General features: G+C 52.8%; 1 protein-coding gene across 5 annotated transcripts in view; it reads right to left on the bottom strand.

Moving 5' to 3' along the window:
• TSPAN9 (tetraspanin 9) overlaps window positions 1-24597 on the bottom strand; it is a 197197-nt gene that overhangs the window by 84378 nt on the left and 88222 nt on the right. For 2 of the 5 annotated variants that reach the window (XM_057318762.1, XM_026502665.4), the window contains exon 3: window positions 15927-15975. The exons of the other annotated variants lie outside the window; for them this stretch is intronic. The gene's annotated coding sequence lies outside the window, so the exon portion shown is untranslated. The remainder of the gene's footprint in view (window positions 1-15926; window positions 15976-24597) is intronic. 5 annotated transcript variants of the gene reach the window in all.

Genomic DNA, 24597 nt, shown 5'->3' with positions numbered 1-24597 from the left:
GAAATGGGGGCGGCGAGAGAAGGGGAATGGCTGGAGGTACCAACGACCCAAGGAAACCAAAGGAAAGGGCTAGGGAGGACCGGAGGAGGAAAGAAGCGCAGCCACTGTCGAGCTGGCCGCCGCCCCCTGCGCCCACCAGGCCTGTCCGACCCGAGGCACACGGTCTCCCTGCTACACACGCGCACACATACACACACACAGACGCGGGCGCGCGCGCTTTTGCACACGTGGATCTGGCTACCGCACGCAGGGAAAAGAGACCGCAGGGGAAGCGCAAGGTGTGGGAAAAGCGCTTGGGGCCTCCGCGGGGCGCGCGCCGCCCTCCCCACCCCCTCCGCGCGCGCGCGCACGCTCGAGCACACACGCGGCTCTGCAAGATTCCTGCAGCTGCGCGAGCCCCCCCAACCCCCACCGCCCCCGCGTTCCCGGGTGGGATGCCGTGCTGGCTGGGATCCCAGCTGGGCTGAGAAGAGTAGGTGGCAGAAGTAGGGTCCTGCCTTGCCCCTCTGAATCCTGCCAATGCCAAGGGTGACGTAGGAGTGCTCTTGGACCCAGGCTGGGTCCTCTCCCGTGAGGAGTGCACAAAAGGGGCTGGTCAAGGGAAACAGCATGAAGAATGCTCTTGCTAGGGGCTAGGGAACATCCAGGAGGAGTCCTTCATCCTACTGTAAAACACTGCACCTGTGTCCCCTGGGTTTGTGCATAAGTCTGCACAGCTGATCTGGAGCTACCATAGTTGGCAAACAAAGAAAACCAGAAGACTTATGGGGTGAGCAGCTCACCTCTCCTTTCTGACAGCAGGAAGAGAATGCTAAGAGCCCCTGAGAGAAGGGCCCTGTAATTACCAGGCTCTGTATCCCAGCACCCAACACCGGGCTCGGCCTCTGGGAGGCGCTAGACAAGGATGGCTGCATAGAAGAATTCCTTTCCTCCCTGGGAGTGGGGAGTATGATATGTCCAACCTGGATGCCATCAGCCACGTATTCCACACGTGCTGTGTGCTGAGTGTGGAGGCAGGCCCTTGAGGAAACAGATATAAGGTGTGCTGCTCCCTGCTCTTGAGACACACACAATCTAGTCAGGAAGACGGAAGGACATCTATCACCATAGGCAATAGGCAGGAACATAACTGGCTATGGCCAAAAGGGAGAGGGACATTCACTCCAATCAGGGGGACTTGAAGACCCTCATCACAGGTGGGCTGTGGTGGCCCTATGCTGAGTCTGCACCCTCACTGGCTCAGAGGCAGGGGTGCCATCGCTCAGCTTCTTTCTAGGGACCTGCAACGGTGTTACTATTCTAAGCCCCTTCCCCACTAAGAGGGCAGCCCAGCAATGAAACCTAGTGAGTGTCATGGCCATGGCACCTTGGTCTCCTGGTTGGGCATAGTGGTCCTCTGGATGCTATTTATAGATGAGGGGGCAGGTGTCTGGCTGGCTCCCAACCGAACCCACTGCCACCTGACTGGAATGACTAACACCTTTTGTCCTCTTCAGCCTCGACTGGCTCCCAGGGGCTCCCGGCTGCCACTTCGTTCTCATAACATTACTTCCTTGATGCAGGAGAGATCATTTACCAGCTGGACTGTGAGTCAGGAGACCTGTTTTTCACTCTGAGCTCAATTTTGAGCCGTGTGATCAAGGACAAGGTAGTTTGCCTTTCTGAACTACTATTTCTTCCTCTTCAAAATGGGGATTAATACAGCCTACCCCTGAGAGGTGTCGTGAGAATAAAGTGAGCTGACAGATGTGAGACCAATCTGAGCACTGTAAGCACTGAGCAAATACAAGGGCCTGGATCACTAGCCTCAGACAGAGACTTGGTGTCAACAAGGGCCCTCCCAGGTTGGCCCCCTCCTACCTTCTCTTTTTTTTTTTTTCATCAGCTCACATCTCGTTCAATAAGAATAGCCTCTGCATTGTCCCTGGATCGTTTCACCTTCATTCATGATTACAAGTGGATGCAGGCCAGTAATTATTTCCTCAGCATTGGAGGCCCCGGTGGGTCAGCGTGAAGGATGAGGTAAGGAGAAGAGGAGGCTACCCAGTGTAAGAGTTCTGCTCACTCCTGGTCACCCTCGTCAGGAAGGCATTGAAGTCCCAGTCTTCAGCCCATTAACAAAGTTCAGTGATGTCCCAACAGGGTACCCAGCTTAATCATTATCAGGATAATAAGAGCAACAGAGATTTCCAAGTCCTCATATCCCAGGCACCCAGCTTCACACACACTAACTCACTGAGTCCTCATGACAACCCTATAGAATAGGGATATTATTATCCCCATTTTACAGATAAGGAAACTGTGTGATTTCAAAGCCCATTTCTTTACTCTCCTGGGCCCGAAACCTAGTTCCCAACCTTGAGAATCTTCCAGTCTAAAAGGCAGAATCTAAAAGCACAACAGAGAACCTGAAATTGCATGTCCTGATGAGAGGTCATTAGATAAAAGGACTTCATAAAAAAGGACCTCAAAAAAAAAAAGCCTTCTGCCCCCACTCCAAGACTGTACGTAGAGAAGCCCAAAGCAGAGTGATATAGCAAGTTCCATGCTAGGACCAGCAAAGAGCTGTCCCTTGCACCCCCGGGAGTGGGTGTGGACAGGGAGAGAGTAGGTGTAACGGCATCCCAGGAAGGTGTGGGTATGTACACTGAGGGGGCAGTGAGGAGCCAGGCCTGCCAGGAGCAGGAGAATGTGCTGGGAGTCAAGGTAAGCTACTCTGCACGGCCTTGCATGACACAGGAAAAGTCTGGACTTCATCCTGGAGCTTCCCAAGCAGTGGGAGCACATGACAAAATCGGTGCCCTAGGAAGCTGGGCCTGGCAGCAGCATGGAGAGGTGAGAAGATCAGCTGCTATGGTTGCCCCAGTTTCTTAGGTTGTGGGTGCAGAAGTAATGACCAGAGAGCAAAGGTGGTCTGAGACACCACGTCTCCTGCCCATCACCCCTGATCCTCACCCACTTGCCATGCTCAGGGGAGCTGGAAGACACAGCCTGCCCTTGGGGATCACTGAGCATGTGAACAAGGCAGAGCTGCCTTTCCTTCCCCCCCCCCCTTTTTTTTAAACAACAACCGAAAAAAAAAAAAAAGTGAAGCAAATACAGAATTTCCAGAGGGGAAAAGGAGACGTGAATACGTGAAATCAACATTCGATGTCTCCACTGACTGGCAACTGGGGAGATGTGGGCTCAGACTAAATGCCAAGCTCTCTCTGCCGCTTCCTGAGTTTCTCAGGCCTGCAGTGTAAGCCAGAGCTCAGCTCTGGTCTCTCACTCACCCACACACAGTCAGAGCTGATGGGCCCACACCGATTCCCTTCCTGACCTGCACGGAATATTTCTGTGTTTGCCAGCATGCGCAGCTCATGAGGTATCCTGTACCTCTAAGCTTCAAACAGGGCAGCCTCACGGAGAATTTAGGTTAGACACGAGGTGGCACCTGCTATCCTAAGGAGCATGTAAGATGGGCCACTGCTGTAGGAGAAGGGAGTCTTACCCCATCCCAATTTTTAAACTCCAAAATTGGGATCTTTTTCAGCAATACAGAAAATCGTTTAATTGCTAAGCAAACCATTTACCAATGGTGCCAAAAGAGAAGAAGGCTGGAGAGGTCCCCAGCAGGGGGCCCATATCCCACAATATTTGCATGAAGGCTCAGTAGGCAAGGAATGGTTAGGAGGGTCCAGAGGCCGGGACAAGGCTCTTTGCCAGGGAAATTAAACAGCTACAAGGTCATGCGTTCCCACACTTGGCCAAGATTCAGGAAGGACGGTAACAATGCTAGTAGAAGATCAGAGTAAAAAAGAATTAGGGGTAGTTCTATTTTTTATGTGTTTAATTTCTGAGACTTGTAAGGAAAACACACAAACAAAGAGGATTTGGCTTCAGTGACAGGGTTCACAGCTAGAATTGCTCAGGACAGTATACCAAGGGTGGCCCGGGTACCTTGTTCTCTGGAGAGAGGTTTGCTCCTCCCTCTTTTGAGTCCCCAGCTGGTTTGTTCTGCCTGCAATTATAGTTTGCCCACATGCCTCCGCTCTGGCCACCGGGCTTCCCAAAGGAGGAAGGGGCTGTGTCTGAATCACTTCATCCCCTCACCCCCACCCAGGGCCTGTCACAGTGACCACCACAGGGCAGGTACTCAGAATGTGTCAGCAGGTAGAGGGGAAAGGAAGACCACCTCGCCTAAGTACTGAGTTCTCTTTAAGGATAGCCTGAGAGCCCCAAGTTGATGAACCAGAGGGTGGGACCCGAGCCAGAAATCTATGGAATTGTTCCTGGAAAGCAGGCTATCTGAGGCCATCAGAACCTGAAGAGGGAACTCAGGAAATTTAAATTTCCCAGCTACAGATAAGAGAGTGGAAAGGCCACAAGGTCAACTGTTTCGTTCACAGCCGTACTCCCAACACATAGAGCAGCACGGGATGGCTCGGGCAGAGGGATAAATAAGCTTATGGATCAGAGGGCCATTTTGGAGGAAGACTCAGGAAAGGCAGGAAGGGGAAAAAGACCGACAGGCACCAGACAGAGGCCAAGCTGTGCACGGACCCCTCCCCATCCCAGGTGGGCCATGCCTTTTGGAGGATCTCTAAGGACAATCAGCGCAGGTCCGCCTCCAGCTGAGTGCCTGGTAAACTCCCTAGTCCCTGTGAGCTCCCCAGTGCTGCAGTCACATCTCAGAGCCCAAGTGCTGGCTGTGATGAGCCCTGTCAGAGGCCACTCCCGACCACTGAGAAACCATGACTGTGAAGGGACCCTGAGCTGTGTGTCCACACGCCACACGTGGGAGGTGAGCACACTGGTCAGAGCATGTGCTGCTGACCCTGCGGGCAGTTAGCTCCGAGGAAACAGGGTCACAGCTGTAGACCAACTGTACCGCCATGACCCAGTCAGGAGTGCTACAAGTCAGGCTTTTAGATCATGAGGAACCAGGTGAAAGGTGTGTATGGATCATCAGAACACCAAGACCACTCAGCATATACCACGTGCCCGAGTGACGGTGGGCCGGCTGGGCCCGGTTCTGTGAGAAACCATGGCATATGCTCCGACGGCATCAGTACCCCCTGTCTGAACCCACCACCCCGCCCAGCCACGGAGAGCCGAGCTCTAGCGAAGTCATGGCGTGGAAACTCTTTGGGCTTTGGGACTAGATGGATCCGCGTCCAAACCCCTTCTGGAGCAAACTGCCGGGTGACCTAGAATGACCACTTCCCCCCAACGTATCTCAGTTTCCCCAACCATAAAACAGAGATGATAATGCACACTTCCCAGGCAGTAAGAAGACAGCGATTCAAGATTAAAACCGCAATGCACACAGCACTGTGTCTGAGACAGAGATGTTCAAAGGAATTGAGGCACTATTATGATTATCAGCATAATTATTATAGCAGATATGGTCCCCATCCCCACTGAATTCTAATGCAGTTGAACAAATATACGACCTGTAATCAATACAAAATACTCTGTGGCTCCAATTCTGAGGGTAAGCGCTGGCAGCTCCTCCCCCTCAGGCCCTCAGCTCTGGGCCCCCTCTGCCCCTGGCCAACATTCCTGCACTTGGCCATCCAGCCCGTTCCAGAGCTGTCCACCTGCTGATGTCACCTAAATGTTTACCTGGGCCTGCCCTGGCTTCTGAGCCCCAAGTGCACATACCCAGCTCCCATCTGGCAGCCCCACTAGCTACTTCAGAGGCAGCTCCAATTTCACATGCCCCAGAGGGACTGACCTTGCCCTAGCCCTGCTCCCCTGACTGTACCATCCCCTTCTCAATAAACGGCCTAACACTCACCCTGGTGCTTATGCCAGAAGCCCAAGATTCACCCGTGACTCTCCATTGCCACTTGCTCCCACTCCGGTCAAACACAAGTCCTATCCAATGAGCCACCTTCTACTTCTGTCCCCACGGATACTGCCCTGGCCCCATCCTACACGTGTCTCACCTGGGCTCCTGCCACAGACTGGGACAGAGACCCCAGCCCCACCCTGGCCCTAAGTCCTCTCCATGGGGCAGCCAACACCGTCTTCTCACTCACCGTGCTCCCCTGTTTTCCTGAGATTAGGAGAGTGTGTGTGTGTGTGTGTGTGTGTGTGTGTGTGTGTGTGTTTGCTAGTCTACTTTTTTATTGCAACCCAAATTCCTGAAACACCCTAAAGGTCTGGTACCACTGGCCCCAGCCTACCTGTCCAGCCCCATTTGCAAGTATTCTCCTCTTGCTCATTATGCCCCAACCAGTGAACTCTCCGAGCTCGCTTCTCCTCAGTCTTTGCCCATACTCTTCCCTCTGTCCAGAATGCTCTTCCTCAACTCATTGCCTGACTTACTTCTACTCATCCCTGAGCTCTTGCAAATTCTCCAAAGAAGTTTTGTTTGGTTTGCCTGCTGCCCCCGCAGGCTAAATTGAAGCTCCCCTGCCCATCAATAATACAGTCTTGGCATCATTTCCCTCTTCCTCCCTAGCCCTCATCCCAGTTTGAAAGCACACGTCTCCTTGAGTAACAGTTTGCTGCCTGATTGTCCTGCTTGACCATGAACCGAGGGCAGCAGGGCTGAGTCTGTTCTTCTCACTACTGTGTACCCAGTACAATGCCTGACCAGCAGCGGGGCTCAATAAATACTTGAAAACAGATAAATGAGAGCTCAATGCAGGGCATGCACAGGGCAAGCCAGCATCATGAGGAAGGGCCTTCCAGTTGTATGGTCACCTCGGGCCACCTAAGCAACAAAACCTCAGGATACTAGTTACCTATGTGATCTCTAGTTCCTCAACTACAAAACAAGGAGCTTGGACTAGTTGGTTCTTCAAGGCTTTTTCCAGACTTCCAGCCCTGCAATTCCCACCTGCGAAATGGGAAGATGGGCAGGACTGGAAAGGCAGAGGGTAGGAGGAAGAGTGTGCTGGAAGAAGAAGGGTGCCTCGGACATTCGGGAAGGGCATGTCCACATGCCCAGCCAAAACAAAGCTTCGCAGAACGTCCACATGGAAGGGAGGTGGGGCTGGAGCAGAGATGACCCCAAATGCCAGTTAAAAATCTGCATAGGTGCTTCCCTACCCCCTATTACTCTTGTCGACTCCATCCCCTGCACCCTCCTCCACCGACACTCCCAGCAAGATGAACACACATTAAGGTCCCTGCTTCCTCTGTCTGGAACTCCCTTTCCACACACACTCTGACTGGCTAACTTTCACAGCCCAGGTGGCACCCATGTGGCCTCCTCCTGAACTCTGGAGCCCCTCTTCAGAGCTCCAGAGCCCATCAGAGCCTGCCTGTTCACGAGCTCCCCGAACCCGAGACTGTGCACTCCTTGAGAGCATGGGCTGTGTCCATCACCTCTGCATTCCGGCCCTTGGCACAGTGGCTCGCATGCAGGAGCTCTTAAACACCACCAAGCACGTAAGTGAAGCAGCGAGGGTCTCTGTGGGGCTCTTGAGTGAGGGGGAGCTGCTCTTTAGAAAAATGCACCTTGGCTTAGAGCGGGGAGGTCTTTATGCAAAGAGCGGGAATGGCCAGTCCCAAAGAACAACAGTCTTTTCTTTGAGCAGGTGTACAGAGTGAGAGGGAACAGCAGAGGCTGAGCCCTAGAAGCACAGGCTGGCGGACCACTGGAGCAATGCCCATCCTGAGCTCTCAGACCCTTTTTCCTAAGAAAGTCCCAAAACAGCACCATCTTTCTTCCCAAGCCCCATCAGCATCTCTGTGAGATCCCCTAAAGGGCCTGGTGTGCAAGGCATTGTACTGGACAGATGTACCCGGACCCACACACGCACGCACACTGAGCCATTCACTCCGGGGAGACAGAGAGAAAGAAAGGATTTGTTATAAGTACTTATCAAAGAGGGCAGGTGGCTTCAGGGAGGATGAGATAAGGCCAGACCGCCAGGCACAGGGAAATGTGATGAAGCCCGAGGTTTATTGCCATGTACCAGTGGAAATTCACTGACCCAGCAAATCCAATATTCCTGAACCACCCCATGGAGGGCACTGACTGGCCGGTGGGGCCAGCACTCTCTGACCCAGCATACAGCCCGCCCGCGAAGCCGGCCCCTGCAGCTGGGGCCCATCTGCTGATGGAGGAGCTGCTGCCTGCTGCCTCCCCTCTTCCCTCCGTCCCTCCCCTAGGCCTGGAACCACTAGAGGGAAGAGCAGCGTGTGAGGAGCACTTGGAAGAGCAGCGTGTGAGGAGCACTTGGGCACTAACGATGATGGAGAAAAAACAGCACCCCGGATTCCACCGGCTCTGAACCCTCACGGGAAGGGCGCCTGCACGTGTTCCATCCGAGCTGAAGAGAGTGAGAGGAGTGTGGTGAATGGGTGAGGGAAGACAGAGTTGGGCAACCCCATTGGGTAGAAGTTGGCTGTCGAAGGACTCACAAGTCTCATGGTGCAGGAAGCCGCTTGTGGTCTCTGAACTCCCACCAGCCACTTCGGTAAAGTGGGGCAGCAGCGCCGGCCAAAATCCCACTGCGTCACTCTTGCCTCTGTCTGCGGACCCGCATCCACATGGCTGAGTTGGTCGGGGGACCTCCAACTGAGGGGCCTCAGAGAAGCAGCCACCCTGAACCTGGAGGCAGCCTTCTCATCTCCAAGGAGCTGAGATGAAAATGGTCCTGAACCACACCCTTTGCAGTCCTGCAATGTTCTTCCAAAGCCTCTCAGGTTGTCCCCGCAGAGCTGCTGTAACCCAGCTTCACAGGACGTGTACCCAACCATGTTTCCCTGACCCAGACTTGCCCAGCACATGCCCAGAACGTAGACAGCACGCACACACGTTCCTTGTCACGGCTTCTCCTCCCTGAGACTGCCAGCCCTACTCCGCCTCCCCCCGTCACAGTCCCCCTGCTGCCTCCCATCCTCCTCTTAATGGCCCCCTGCCACATGCTGCCACCATCACAGACCAGAGACAGGGCTCCAAGGTGCCACACTGCCCCCTCTCACCAGCTCCAAATCTTCGCCTGCTCCCTGGGGCTTTAACATATACACTCAAGCTTGGCATTCAAGACCTTCTACACTGTCCTTTCCGGGCCTTATTTCCCATGAGTCCCTGACCTGTGCCCTATTCCCCCAGCAGTCAGGGCTCTTCACAGTTCTCCAGGCACGTTTCCACCTCCCCGCCTCCACACTCTGGCTTATGCACTGCCCTCCCCCAACGACGGCTCCCCCACCCATCTCTGTCTGTAGTAGGTGGTTTAGGACTCATCTCAAATGCCACAACCTCCATGAATGAAACTCTGATCCTAAGAATCCCCCCAAACTAAGAGGCCATCTTCTTGTTCTTAACCTCTCTTTGGGGCACTATTTCACTCTGCCTTGTATCAGGGCTGTTTGCCTAAATGTCTTCCTACAAGACTACAGGAAGACCTGAGGGGATAGACTCACCTGTGTTCCTCGCAGAACGAGCCTGATATGTGCACACTTAAGAAATGTGAAGACAAATTACCCATCCACACGGCCCCCAAGCCTCACCCCCACTTCCACCATACATACTCACCTCAACCCATGTATTGGACACGCCTGACACTGCCCTCAGCCTTTCTGATGGGGGCTCACCTTGCTAAATCACTAGTATCTGTCCTCCCTTCTGGAGGCCCTTTCTGGGGTCACCCACCAGATCTGGCCTCTCCTGAAGCACCAGAGGGCTCGGAGGTCCAGCCTGGAGCTCAGAGAACGCGGCTGTGCTCCGCGAGGCCCAGAGTGTCTGGGTGGCTGCATGTCACTCATCCCCCAAACTCTGGCCCCAAGGGGCGCTTCCAGATCCCAGTTGGGCCAGATGCCAGGGCACACCTGCTCTTCCCCTCCCCCACACCGCTGCCAGAGGAAATGCCAGCCCGCAGCCTCGGCCGGACACAGCAGGGACAGGCACCGAGCACTGGCACGGCCCCTCTCTCCCTCCACCCCCAAGCCTGAGCCTGACCAGCATCCGACCTGGCTTATCCCCGATCCTTCCACGAACACACGCTCCACTCGACCGTGCAGCCCTGTGGCCTCCTAAAGGGAGAGCACAGGACAAACACTCATGCTGTAGGGAGCCGGGCAGAATGAAGGGCTGGGGCCCTGGTCCCAGCTCTGGCACTGACTATCTATGTGACTTGGGTGAGAGGCTCATAAGCTCTCCGAGCACAGCATATATTGTCTCAATGAATGAATGAGCACACTTCCATTTTCTTGTCTGTGACCGGGGGCTGGGTATGATTGTGAGGACAGATGAGGCATTGTCTTGGAAACTGCTTTATCAGATGGACAGACCCTGCCATCCACACACACCAGAACCATCCCATGTGTTTCATATGAGCTCGAGAAAGGACACTATGCCGGTTACTAATCACTGGCGATTTCCTGAGCTCCCACGACGTGCCCATCCTGGGCCCGCCACTGTGGGCGTTACTGAGGAGCATGAGCCCTTAGGACCTCGTGGTCCGTATGGGGGAAGAACAGCAAAATGAAAGGGCAGCCGGCGACAGAAGCGCACGAGCACATGCCCGAGTGGGGGTACGGACTGAGTGCTCAGACGACTTGCCCAGGGAGGCCTGGCCTATCTGGGAAGGCTTCTTAGAAAAGCCAGGATGCATGCTGAGCTGTCATCCTCACTGAAGGAGGGCAGAGGAGCGGGGTCCCAGATGCCTGAACACAGTGAGCAGAGATCTGGGACTCAGCCAGTTCAAGGGGCCTTCGTGCTTAAGAGCGCACATGATAGGCCCTGCACTCCTGCAAGATACGTAAGCAGGGAAGTCGTCTCCACGCATAAATGAGGGAACTAAGCAGCACAGAGAGGAGAGGGCTTGTTGAAGCCAGTTAGTGGCAGAGTTGGGACCAAACCTATGTCTCCTGACTTCTAACCCAGAGATCTTTCCTTACACGGAGTAGACCCACTTTGCCACACAAAGCTGGCCCCTATGGAGGCATGTGCATGGCATGCTTCATACACAGAGGGAGGTCCAAGGAAGGGAAGGGATGAGATGAGAGAGTGCTCACGCATTGGGACGGTCTAGCCACAAGTGACAGAGAAGCCCCACATCGTGGCAGCAGGGGACAAGCCCCGTCAACCCTGGGCAACCAGCCCGCCCAACACCCGCTTGCATCACACCCTCAGCCAGCGTGTCCCTCCCTCTTTCTGACTTCACACAGCATGAACACATGTATGTGCTTTGCCAAATGAGAGCAAACAGAGGCCCTGTCCTCCAAAACCACAGTCCAGGTAGAGTGGAGATAACAAGCCAGGGGCGGGTTGAGAAATGCTTTAACAACCAGCTCTCCGCCAGGACTACAAACCGGGAGAAAAGCCATGATTTGTAGTCCTTGCCAATTTCCATGGTGTCGATAGTCCTACCATGACCAGTTTCAGGCAAATTCTCCTATCATTTACTAACAGGCTATTGAGAGCCAGTACCCATAGGCTCCAGCAAACCACCGTAACAGTCCAGCTCCCTTTCCTCCAGAAGAAACTCCACAGCCAGGAGAAGAAACCCAGCCCCGTCCTGTCCTCCCCCCAGCTGGAAAAGTCCCACGGTTAGGGTGTAGGAGTAGGAACGGAGGCCAGACACGTCATGGGGAAGGGATGGAGCAGCCCTCTGTCTGGTCTCCTGGGCTGCTCCACAGGTGGCCTAATCACGAGAGAAAGACAACTGAAATAGCTCCTGTACTACCGTGACCTTACCACGTAAGTCGGACCAGGTTACTACTCTGCTCGAGGCCTTCTAATGGCTTCCCATCTCTCTCAGAGTAAAAGACAAAATTCACACACCCACCACTCACTCTCTCCACCACAGCCACACGGTCCATCTTGCTGTTGCTTCCAGGAGAGCCTTTAAGCTGGCTGTTTCCATGACTGGAACATTCTTCCTCTAGATCTCTGCATGGCCAACTCTCTCGTCTCCTTTACACCTTCACACAAATGCCACCTTCTCAATGAGACTTTCCCCGACCACCCCATTTAAAACTGTACTCCCCCAGTACACGCAATCTCTCTTACCCTGTCCAGCTTTTTCCATAGCGCTTATCCCCAACATACAATATAATTTACAGGCATACCTCGGCGATGTCGCGAGTTCAGCTCCAGACCACTCTAATAAAGCAAATACCGCAACCAGCTGAATATCACAATAATGCAAATATTGCAATAAAGCAAGTCAACTGAATGTGGGGCTTCTCAAAAGTTATGCTTAAACGACTGTAGCCATTAAGTATGCAATAGCATTATATCTAAAAAAATGTACATACCTAAATTTAAAAATATTTTATTGTTAAAAAATATCATCATCTGAGCCTTCAGCCTGTTGTAATCACTGATCACAGATCACTGTAACCAATGTAATAACGGAAAGTTTGAATATGGTGAGAATTACAAAAACGTGACACAGAGACCGAAGTGGACAAATGCTGTTGGAAAAACGGCTCCAGTAGACTTGCCCGTTGCAGAATTGCCACAGACCTTCAATCCGTGAAAGATGCAATATCTGCAAAGTGCACCAGAGCGTGGCACCATAAAACAGGGTATGCCTCTACTTTTCTGTTAACTGATTGTTTACGATCTCTCTCTCACCAGAAGGAAGCTCCATGAGGGCAGGGATTTGGTCGGCTTCATTCTTTGCTACCTTTCCACAAAAGAACAGAGCTTCCCCCTGACAAGTACTCAGTGAGGACTCGCTGGACGGAGGAATGCCTGGAGGACACCCCTGCCCAATCCTCCAGGTGCCATCTTGACTTCCCAAGAGGAAGCAACTGGGGAGTGAGGGAGCCCAGTGGTGAGTGCCTGCCTGACGGGGCTCAGGATGTCTGCGTTCTCATGTTGACCCTGCCACCATGCCCGGGCACAGCAGCACCCGTGACCCCACCTCCGCACCTCATTTTCTCCCTTCATTTAGGCCGGAATGGGACCCTACCCGGCTAAGCCTGGGCAGCACCAAGGGCCAGGGCTAGGGCCAGACAGGACACCAAGCCGAAGGCGTCTGAGCTCTGCAGTAGGAGGCTCTGTGGTCAGGTTCGAGGCATTCCCTTAAAAGGTCTTAGGAAAGACGAGCTCTCTGCTTCCCCTCTGCACCACCCACATCGGAACCCCCAACCCACCACCTTCCATTTCCCCAGCCCTGAGCCTAGAAGGGACACCCAAAGAATACTCTCCACCCCAGTGGTTAGAGCCAGTGGAGCCCCAACTCCAGGCAGCTGCCCCATCATGCCTCAGGCGGGCTCCCCACGTGCAAAGCGGCCAGCTCATCCTTCTATTTTAAGCTCTGCGGGCCCAGCTGTAGCACGTAGCCGCAGCGGGCCAGAGGCCCGGGTTGGAGGTAGAAGCAACTAACTCACTAAGAGCGCTGACCTGGGGAGCTCGGAAAGGGAGTGTCGGCCACCCTGCATTAACACCAGACCTTCCTTGGAGGGACCGGAAACTCCCGGTCCACACCCTTAAATCCACTAGCAAGGGGGAAAGTGAGTCAAAAGCTGCTTTGGGCACACCCAGATTCCATTTCTGAATGTGACCCCCTGTGTTTCCACATTAAAATGACTCCTAGCCCCACCCGGACAACCTCGAAATTCCAACAAAGCTGGGGCTAGCACGGTACCCATCTCCCAGGACCTGACAGGGCAAGCAGACACTACAAATGCAGACTGAATGAAGGGAGCTGGTATCCTGTTGTCTGAGAATGGCTTATTCACCGGGTCCCTCTGCACCCCTCTACCCGACTCCAGTCCCCCCTGCTAGACACACAGCACACTCAACAAATACTTGTTTATTAAATGGTTGCTTCTACATGTATTCCTAAACCAAGTATGTTCAGGGGAAAAACTCGTCTTGATTACTATTCTCATCATTAGTCTTTAATATATACATTTCTACTGGGGCGCCTGGGTGGCACAGTCGTTAAGCGTCTGCCTTCGGCTCAGGGCGTGATCCCAGCGTTCTGGGATCGAGCCCCACATCGGGCTCCCTACTAGGAGCCTGCTTCTTCCTCTCTCACTCCCCCTGCTTTTGTTCCCTCTCTCTCTGGCTGTCTCTCTCTGTCAAATAAATAAATAAAATCTTTAAAAAAATAATAATAATATATACATTTCTACTGACCTCATCAGGCACCCAAACAGAGAATAAAGACCATAGGAGCAAGGAACCAGAAGAGTTTAATAACAAAACAGGGATGCCCCAGGCTGCGGCCCTTCCAGGGAGGGCTGCCACCACCCACCTCCAGGGGGAGAGTGACACGGTGTTCTCTGGGAAGCATGTCCCCTGAAGTTGTGTGACATGGAGGCCCTGCTCTAACCCACCCCTCTCCACAGGACATCCAGCAGCCAGGCGCTGGCTTGAGAAGCAATGCACAGAACAGAAACTCTGGGTGCAGGCTATCCCCACCCCAACCTCACGCCGCAGGATGTCAGCAAAACCACCCAGGGCAGCCTGGGTCACTCATGCCAGGAGCTCAGAGCAGCAGCCCACAGCTCTAATTGCTCAGTTTAAGCAACATCAGCACCAGAGAAAAGGGAAAGGCGATCCAGAAGGTGCTGTAATTAGGGAGTTCTGGGACCTCTCTTCTTGCTACCCATCTATCTCAAGACTGAAGTAGCCACCCACATGGTAGAGAAATAGATTCACCACCTGGACTAGGGGGAGGAGAGGGCAATTGCTCGAATTTTCTTGCTGGAAGAAGATCTCAGAAGCTAAGGGTCTTCGGAGATCATCCGATTCACTTCTCTCCTCCCCTCCCCTTCCCTGGCTTCAATCAACCCAGACGGACTCTTCGGAACATTTTTATTGTAATTGTAAAAGCGATAACAACAGCTTGAATCTACAGAAAAGTGGGTCCTCAAAGGGATTTCACCTAAGTCAGGATTTCGCTCTCACAAAAGTCCTGGGAAGTAGAAGTGCCGCACTCATCACGATATCCGAGGGGACGAGACTTACACCGAGGGGCCACGTCACTGAGGGGCCACGACAGGTCACACAGCCCTGGTCCCGTGCCCTTTCCAAGTGCTGAATTCCCTCCAAGACACATTTCTCTTAGTGTGGTTCCCAGGCCACCTACTTCCAAATCCCTGGGCGTTCTGAGACCAAAGGCAAATTCCTGAGCCCACTCTGGCTTCATAGAGTCAGGATTTCTGGAAGCAGGACCATGATAACCTCCTCTGTTAATAAATCCTTCAAGGGATTCTAAAGCGTCCTAAACTTGGAGGGTCCCTGGCAGCCCTTCCTTTCCCTACTCAAGCAACAACCCAAGTCTGACCGCCTCCAGCAAATCCTCCAGGCCTGGAGGCTGTTTGGGTGCGAGAGCCCCGGGGCTCCTTTTGGTTCATCTCCTGAGATACATCTGCACATAATCACCAAAGTCACCCTGAGACATTTCCGTCAGTCATCTGAAGTCACACCAGCTGGGAAGGCAATCCTGGCCAAAAGCTCCCCTCTCCAGCAGGGACCTATCTGCCAAAATCACTCTGTCAGCCCAAGCCCACACTCACAGACGTGCCTAATGAAGAGGGACGCGGTGGGGGAGGAAGGGAAGGAAGAACAGAATGGTAGGATTAGGTCACTCCAGGGCTGCTTTTCTTTCCCTACTGCATGTGTCATCAAAGATACAGCATTCCACCTCTGATTGTTCACTTTCAGATATGCCCTCACCCCAGCAGAGCTGACAAAGTAGATACCCAGGGTTCCCTACGTCAGCCCTTGAGACGGCTCCAACCGGCACTCCGTCATCTGCCCTGACGCTGTGTGCACCATTCTGTCATGGACTCAGCTCCCGCGTGCCTGTCCCGGCCTTCGGGAGGGCTCCATGGCCTGGCTCAGCTCTCCACCAGCCCGCCCGATTCTAGGCTTCGATTAGCATCCCCTCCCTTGGCATGGAGGCCCCTCAGGTTGATGGCTCAGGTACAGATCTCCCCTCCTCATAACCCTGACACACACCTGCCCTCCTACCCTCCCCGTCCCAGATCACGTGGTCTCCTTGACTCACCCTGGGCAGCCTGAGTGGGCAAGTCTCGTCTTTGCAAATAGACCGTCAGCTGCAAGAGAGCAGAGCACGAGTCAATTCCTGCTGCATCCCCTTAGCGTCCAGTCATGTGCCAGTGACTCAGGAAGCACTGTTGAGTAAATGAACCAAGTCTGAAGATCTAGCCCAGCCAACTCCTCTGGCAGTATCCAGGGCTTCCCAAAAAAAAGGCGGGGGGGGCGGGGAGTGTGAAACACAGGGTGAGAGAGAGAAATGCTCACTCACATAAGGCCAAGAACAGGGCAGTCAGCACCCCAGGGAGCCTGGTAGGGTGTACCGACAGTTTCCCTACTTCCCGATACCCTCTGTCAGTAACCAGAACTGGCAAATTTAGCCATTTCCTCATTCCATCAGCAGAGCATCTCCCAAGCAGAAAGCCTGTCTGATCTGGGTGAATTAATTGAGTAATTAACTTCCCTAATCTGCTCTCTCCCGGCCTGCCTTCCAGAAAGGGATAGCAGCACCCCAGGGGAGGGCTGATAAGGGGCAGGAGAGAGACCACTTGCCCCTTGGGATCTTGCAGCCTTCTCCACCAGCCCCACCTTGCCAGAAATTCCAGCCAATCCCACATCACATACAGCCCCCTAGATTTCAAACCTCCCCGGTGAACTCAGGACACATGTGAGCACACGTGCGTGAGCACTGACTGTGGTACCACCTGTCCATCAGCTCAGATACTGGCTGTTTTTGAGCTCAGTTTTGAGCCAGTCCTGAGCTCTGGCACCCAAGGGACATCACAGGCAACCTGTCAGATACAGCGCAGGAGGAGGGAGGAGCACGGAGAATGAATCTTGGCAAAAGACTAATGCAAATCACAGAAGGTCTGGCTGCTGTAAAGGGCTGGCAGGCAGAGTGGGCCAGTAGGAAGGGTACACGGGATGGGGTCTGTCTTTTAGGGACCATGTGACTTTGGGCAAGCCACTCAACCTCTGTGAGCTGCAGTTTCCCCATCTTCAAAATGGGCATAATCCCTCCCTCCCTCCAGGGCTGTCCTAGGAACCAGGGAGCCCAGGAAGAACTACTGGCTTATGACCAGTCTCCGCCCCTCGGCAGAAGGCCCCTGAGGAAGACCTAGCAAGGCAGCCAACTAACTCCGCTTGAGCACTGCCCGGGCATCATCTCGCAGCTCTAACTCCTGTAAAGCCTTCCTTAATCTGAGCCCCACCCACCTGCCTCTGCTTTCCACCTTAGAGACATGGGTGGAGTGTGGGGAGACATGGGCCATGAACTCAGTCACATCAGTATCAAAGCCCAGCTCTGCCCCTCGACAAGCTACTTAACTGCCCTGCATCTCAGTTTCCTGCTCTGAATTATGAGTACAATAAATGCCTAACTACGCACAGAGTCAGTGATCTATGCACGGGGCCTGATTCAGTGCCTGGCACACCCTACACTTAATAAATAGTAGATAATATTTCTTTTAATTATCATCATCATCATTACTTTGGCTAATAGAATTAGCTCTCCCCTGTGGAGCAGTAAAGCAGGGGCCTAATTCCTCAGCCAGGTGCCAGCCTTTCCCAAGTAAGGCAGTATCGTGTGCCCCTTAGCCTTCCCTTCCCCAAGCAAAACATCCCCACTTCTTCCCACTGTTACTCATGCAGCAACCTACAGATCCTTTGCGGCCCTGCCCACTCTCCTCCTGGCCGTTCCTGGTCTGCCGATGCCCTCCCCAAGACGTAGGGCCCTCAACTAGTGCATCTGATCCACACGGTACCTCCAGCACCCCGCCTCAGCACCCAGCATCACTTAGCAGGTACACGGGAACGATTAGTGACAGAGCAGTCAATGAATGAGCTGAACACTACACTCCATGGAATCTGAAAATTGCAAAGGGCAACAGGCTATGATGGCTCTTGATCTGGACACTCTGTTTCCATCCGCGCAGCCTGGCACTGAACTCCCTTCCTACCGTGCATCGGACCATCATGCACATAAAGCCCTAAGCAGCACCAGGCCCTGCCCAGAGGTCGCATCGAGCACATTAAGGCGGAGCTCCCCCCTCAATATTCCTGCAGTTTTACAAATCTAGGTACCGTGTAACTGTAAACATTTGCCCATTGCCTTTCATCTCGTTAGTTTCTCTCCATTGTTACAGCACACTGGTGATTTAAAGTCCCCATTCTATCAGCCGATGTATGGGTAAATTATTTCTCTCAACATTCAGAAGATCACAGAATTTTGCACCAGAGTGGACATTAGAGATCATCAAGCTCCGTGCCTGCCACATCCAAAAGAGGAAATCCCAGACTAATGACATAACTTGCCCAAGGACACCTGTGATTTTGTGGCAAACCTGAGATTGGAGCCCTGCAGCCTTCCTTTCAGCCCAGATCACTGACAGTAACGCTACAAAATTCTGAATACTTATCTTGTGCCACGATTTCAACAACTCTTTTCCCCAATCTCGTAACAACCCTGCAAGATAAACATTGCTTTCCCCACTTGACCGAGTTTAGGTGATTCATCCTGGACCACCAGATCAGGCGTATACGGCCAAGCTAGGAAAAAAACCTGCCCTAGGCCGCCAAGTCCTGGAACACCTCCACTGGGGTGTCCACCAGGAACACAAACCAGCAGGCCCAAATCTAAATTTGTTCTCATCTCTTCCCTCTACCTACCTGTTCCTCCTTTGCCATTTTCTACTCTGTTAATAGCATCACCGCCAATTTAGTCACTTGATCTAGAAACCTAGAGCGTTTCCTCAGACTCTGTTACTTTACCTCTTTGCCCTGCAGTTTTGAGCCATCCCCCATGCCCCAGAAGCCAGCCCCCTTTCCCTGCTCATGCCATTCCCTTGGTCAAGCTCCTCAACTAACTCCTTCTCATAAAACCAACAGCAGACTGTTATCACAACCTCCCACCTGGTTGCCCCTTCCCGGCAAGCCCATTTCCAGAAAGCCTTTCCATTTGCCCTCACATACATCTCTCTAAGATAAATGAGCTCATGTTGCTCCAACTTAAAAACTTCGTTGATTCTAGTCCAAATTGCTTTCACCACTCAAACTCCTGCGCATCCCACAAGACCCCACTCAACCCTCCTCTTCCTGGTCCGGTTCCTGCCCTCCTGGCTCCCTGGAGTCCGTCTTTCTGACTGAGCCTTTGCCAGCACCTGTACTGTGGTGCTTCTCACCACACAGTTCCGCACGAGCCTTTCACCCCCTCTGGGGGTGAGCTCCTTGAGGGCAGGAAGGTGACAACCTCTGAATCCCCAGCTCCAATTCATGGATTTGCTCATTTACTCAATCTGGGACACACTCCAGGAAAACTGTTGAGTAAATTAGCAGTTTCATAGATCAGGGCTCTGTCTATACTTTTATTATGAAAAATAACCCATTAAGTAAAAACCTGAGTCGTAAGATCAAATTTATTTTAGAAAGATGGTGTTAACATACTGACTGACAGGGGTCCTTGTTAAGAGATGTGTGAAAGCCAAGGCTTCCTGGACAGGTGCCTGCTTTGAAGGCATCAAAGACAGTAAAGAAAAGAGAAACCCAATCACAAGAAATAAAGAATCTGAGCTAGAATAGATGTGTGTGACCATGACCCAGATGCATTAACTTGCTAATTGTTTCCATTTGCTTTAATCTATAGCGACTCCCAGATTAGTGTTTTTCAAACGGCAGGTCATTACTCATTAGTGGGTTATGAAATCAGTTTAGTGGGTCAGGAAGAGTATTTTAAAAAATTAAACAGAAAATACCAGCATGTATCTCACATGGTAATTTCATGCAACGTTTTTTCGGAAGTAGCATGCACACGTGCACACACGGGCATGTACTGAGTCGTGAAGTTTGAGAAGCGTGGCCTTGGATCTTTCGTGCTGACAGGTCCAGCCCAGGAGGGTCTCAGGACATGAGAATAGGGACTTTCTAGGCATGACGTTTAGAGGTGGCTACTTTCTGCAGGGGCCACACCTGGTCAGAAAGTTTACCCAGCTGTAGAAAATACATGTGATTCGCCCTTGGAGACAGAAATGTGCTTAAGTGTGCCAAAATGTTACATGTACCATGAAAAGACACGGCAAGTCTTGGCATTGTAAAAATGTGTCCCTGGGTCATCTGGCAGAACTCTGGCTAGAAATGTGGGCACAGGGTACTTTGCCTGCAAAACTAGAAGAATAGTGCCCACTTCAGAGCAAAGCAAAATTTCAAATGGACAATGTACAATATGGACTCGTTATTAATGTATTCCTCTCTTGATTGCTGAAGCAAAGTTGGTTTAAACAATGCATGAAGTTAGCTCAGCACAGAACTATACCTTCCTACCCCATTAAACTAGAGAAAACCAATTCTGAATTGAGCCAATATTTCATCCATTACAAATTCTGCTCAGCTGTCTTGCCTCATGTGTCGAAAGTAGACACCACCTCCCACTGGTTCCCCAAAACAGAAGGAAAGCATCATACCCTCCTTCATTTAAAGGCTCTGTGCAAAGGACGATGGCCTCTGTCTTGCTTCATTTACGGCAGAATGAGAGGAATGGACTCAAAATGCAAGGGGAAGCCTTCCCAAGAGAGCTGTTAAGGACAGGGGCAGGTGACCAAAGCAGGTGCCAGCCACCACCCTGGGCGGGCTGAACCCGGCCCCACCTGGAGTCCGAGAGGCCGAGTGCAGCATGGTCCCTTCCTTCCTAGATGACTTTGGGAGGTGCCTTCCTGTCTGTGGCATCCATGGTTCCAGGATGAGGCGAGATGGTGATGGTGGGGTTGCCACAAACAATCGGCCCTCCCCCTGGGGCCCCACAGCCTATTTCCAGCTCCTGATAGTTCCTGTCTAATGCCAGTGTGGACTGAGGAATCCAGGGCATCCTGGGCCCAGCATTGTTCAAATCACACATTCCTCGTCATGAAAAGCTACCGAATAACTCTCATTCCTCCAGCCTCCCAGGAGAAACCACATCAGAGGGCAAGCAACCAGATCCCATGTGTGATGGGAACAAAGGGGGACAGCAGGAGCCACAGGGTGTCTCCACCACTGTCCATCAGACCCTCTGTAGCGGATACAGACTTGCCCAGAAAGCTCACCTGCCCCTTCCCACAGGCTTAACCTGCTCTCAAACCTTGGCAGTCAAGAGCCAGTGTGAGCAGCCAGAGCCCCACCTGTACCCTTGGCCTGGACACACTGCTTTCGGAGCGTCAATGTTTCTACGCTACCCATCTCCCTGACTTTTTGTGAAAACTGCAACTAAACTCTCAGGGAAAAGAAGAAGATTGCCCATGTTTATTGAGAGCCTGAGCGTCAGGCATTGGGTGGAGCACTCGGGGTCCGAAACCTCTTGATCCCTATGGGGCAACAGGCACCCTGAAGACATATATTCAGATGGAGAAAAACAAGCACAACAAATATTACACTAACGTTGTAGGGAAGGAGGAGAAAAAGGAGGAGAAGAAGGAGCGAAAGGTCAAAAAAAGGGGGGGGGAGATAAAGACAGAGAGAAAGAAGTCTGCAGTGGGGCGAGGCTGAAGCACAGCCCGGCCCCCAGCACTAACTGAGCACACCACCTCCCTGCTCCCCACGGCAACTGCCGCCCCCTGAAAGTCAAGCAAACTGCAAGATGTGCTTCGGGCCCGTGAGCAGCTTCCAATCTGTAGGCAAGACCCTTCCCCAGGCAGAGCTCAAAGGACCCCCCACACTCCCAGGCAGCACCCAGCCCACCCTCACTGGCCACATCTCCAACCAGGGCCGTGGGCACTGTGTGAACGACTTCCGTGATGAGGGATTTCACGGCTTTGCTTCCAAGTGGTAAAAAAAAAAAAAAAAAAAAAAAACCAACTTGGGAATGCTAGAAGTCATGGAAATACAAATTAAAATGGCCAACCTATCATCGTTTATGCTATCAGGTTATATATATGTAATTAAACAAGGCTACACAATGCTGGCGAGAGTGTGGCCCATCTCCTCAGGGTCTCCCGCTCTCCCCCAGTGCCTGGCCACCCCCCGTGTCTCTCTCATTGACTTGGCCTTGGCTCCCCTTCCTCCCCAGGGCCCTCCTCAGAAGACTGCCCCACATCTTCCTAACTCTCCATCTTGCTCATTTCATTGCATTGCGGAAACATGTCAATGGCGCCAGTTTTAATGGAGTGTCTGAAGAAAAGCTCTGGTGAATAGTTTGGAGAAGACTGGACAGAACTCCGTGGGGCCTAAAAGATGCACAATTCTCAGCCAAGTGGCAGCTGGGGGATGGAGCGGGGAGGAGGGAATGATGCAGAGATGGGACACCTGCTGTGAGTTTTCCTTGGATTTTCTCTAACACTGGCCTGATGTCTTCTCCCCTGTCACGAGGTCCCAGAATGGAGTGCAAGTCACCAAATGAAAAGGAAGGAAGTCTAAGTGGTGCTGAGGTGATTCAACTACTTGGTCTTTTTTTAACTAAGTTTTTCACTGTGATTGGACCCAGAGACAAAATATTGTAATCAACTAAAAGACACTGTGGGTCCTCTACTAGCATTAGAGGCTAACAGGAGGGAGCAGGTGTATTATATGGACATCACAACCCACTGGCATACACGGAACTCAGGTACCAGAGGTGCCTGTTACATGCCGTGCCAGCTGCTTGTACCTTTGCACATTCTGTTCCCTGAATGGAACTACTCCCCTCTTGTGGCCATGCTGTTTTCCCTGTGAAGCCTCTTCCCTCCCTACCCCAGGCAAAACCAGACATGCTCTTCAGCATTCTCTGAAGCCCCCATATGAAGACTCTTGCCCTGCACACTGCTCTGTGAGTCTCGATGCTGAGAATGGGGAGGAGGAAGGGACAGGAGGTGATTCTTGTTCATCTTTGAATCCCAGAACCTAGCACAGTGCCTGCCTCCTAAGAGGTGAAAACGAATGAATGATCAATGAACAGACACACGCCAGGCAGAGCATGCCCCCAGAGGTGAAGAGAGATCCCAAGCGTGTGGCTCCTCAGACCTTCTGAGGAACAGGACGGGCAGGGAATGTTCCCGTAAAGGGAAAGGAGCAGAGTGCAGGGCTGAGCAGGGCACCAGGAGCCAGCACGGGTCTGTTTAATATGCAGCGTGTAGATTCCCAGAAATCAATGCTCATTTTTAAAACACGGCTGCCCAGAGCCACCCTCCCTGCTTGGTTCCATGGTCGGTGTTAAGTATCTTTCTATTTATAAAGCAAGTCTGACTACAGTGGTGCACTGCCGGTCCCACACCCAGCCTTGGAGGTGGGGCAGAGTGGGACAGAGGGAGAAACTGAGGTCTAGGAACAGTCGTCGGAAAGGCCAAAGAGACTCTACACCCTCCCCAGGGGCCTTCTCACTGGAGGGCCTGCCGACCAGCTGGAAGGGGCTGCTCTCCTCCTGGCTTTCATGAGCACCGCCGGACAGGCTGGGCCTCTCAGAGTGAGTCTACGAAGCACTAAGGGAAATGCCCAGAGGGACAGGAAGCCCGAGCAGCCTCCCTCTCCAAGTCCAGGCTTCTGACCTTCCCGGCATCCATCAGCTCCCTGTCTCATACCTGCTTCAAAGCGCTCACACTGCGGCTCAGGGGGTCACCCCCGCCTGGGTGCCGTCCTTCCCATGCCTTCTCGGGCTCACCGCTCCCCTCCAGGAGCCTGGACAACCCAATGCTTCTACGATCGAGGCCTGGGAAGACGGATTCTCCTGCGCCACCCTCTTGGTCTTCTCCCTGCCAGTTTGGGTTTCAGTTCTGAGGGACCGTCCTGCTCCCCAGTCTCACGCCTCGGCCAGATGCTGCCCCGGCTCCAGCACGTCACACACGACACCCTTCCATGAGCGGGGCTCCTGTCCGCAGAACACACGAGAAGTCAGAGCCTGTCCCAACATGCCATATCATACAGGGTGCAAAGCTGGTGAGGAGAGCCTTATGAGTGCTCCTGGCCACCTTTTCCAAAAGGAAGGAAGGAAAGATGAGAGGCGGGGCAGGGGAGGCCGAAGAGCCAGGCAGCCCTTTTACACCACCAGATCAGAAGGCCCCTGAGGCCCCGGCCACATCGGTTAACAGCACAGCTGAACCACCAGGTGCTGGGCCCGGAACGAGACACCCCGAGGAGGGCCCCAGGCACGGCAGGATGCACACGCTGGTGAAGACGGACACACAGACCTCTCTCCATCGTCTGTCGCCCAGAATCAGGAAATGTCAGAACTGGAAGGTGGCCTAGAAGTCATTCGGGTCAAACACCCTTTATAATGAAAGAAAAAATAAGCTTCCAGAGGAAAGAATGAACTCATCTATGGTCATCTAGCACCACAGTAACAGAACTGATACGAAAACCCGCGTTTCTTGACTGTGTGATCAGTGTCTTTTCCACTATGCTCTCTATTCATTCAATAAACATTGGCAGAAGGGGTCAGTTTAAGACATAGTCGGTCCCTGTTCTCAAGAAGCTTAAAATTTAAGAAGAGACAGAGAGAAGGAGATGGAAGGAGAGATATATGAAACCAACAAAAACTTGAAGACAAAACAAACTCATTAAACAGCACAAGAATGTGACAGGTGGTAGAATACCAATGGGGCGCAGATACGGAGGTGACTACTTCCACTGTGGGGGGGGCACGCGCTGGGTCCACTGGGTGAGCAGCAGTCTGTCTGCCAGATAGAGAGAGGAGCAGGGTGTCCCCATCCCAGGGAGAGCCACCGGCACAGGTGCGCCCCCGAGACCAG

This window comes from Ursus arctos, unplaced genomic scaffold (genome assembly GCF_023065955.2).
Source record: "Ursus arctos isolate Adak ecotype North America unplaced genomic scaffold, UrsArc2.0 scaffold_26, whole genome shotgun sequence".
In the NCBI taxonomy this organism is placed as follows: Eukaryota; Metazoa; Chordata; class Mammalia; order Carnivora; family Ursidae; genus Ursus; species Ursus arctos.
This window is presented reverse-complemented; position numbering and strand designations above follow the sequence as displayed.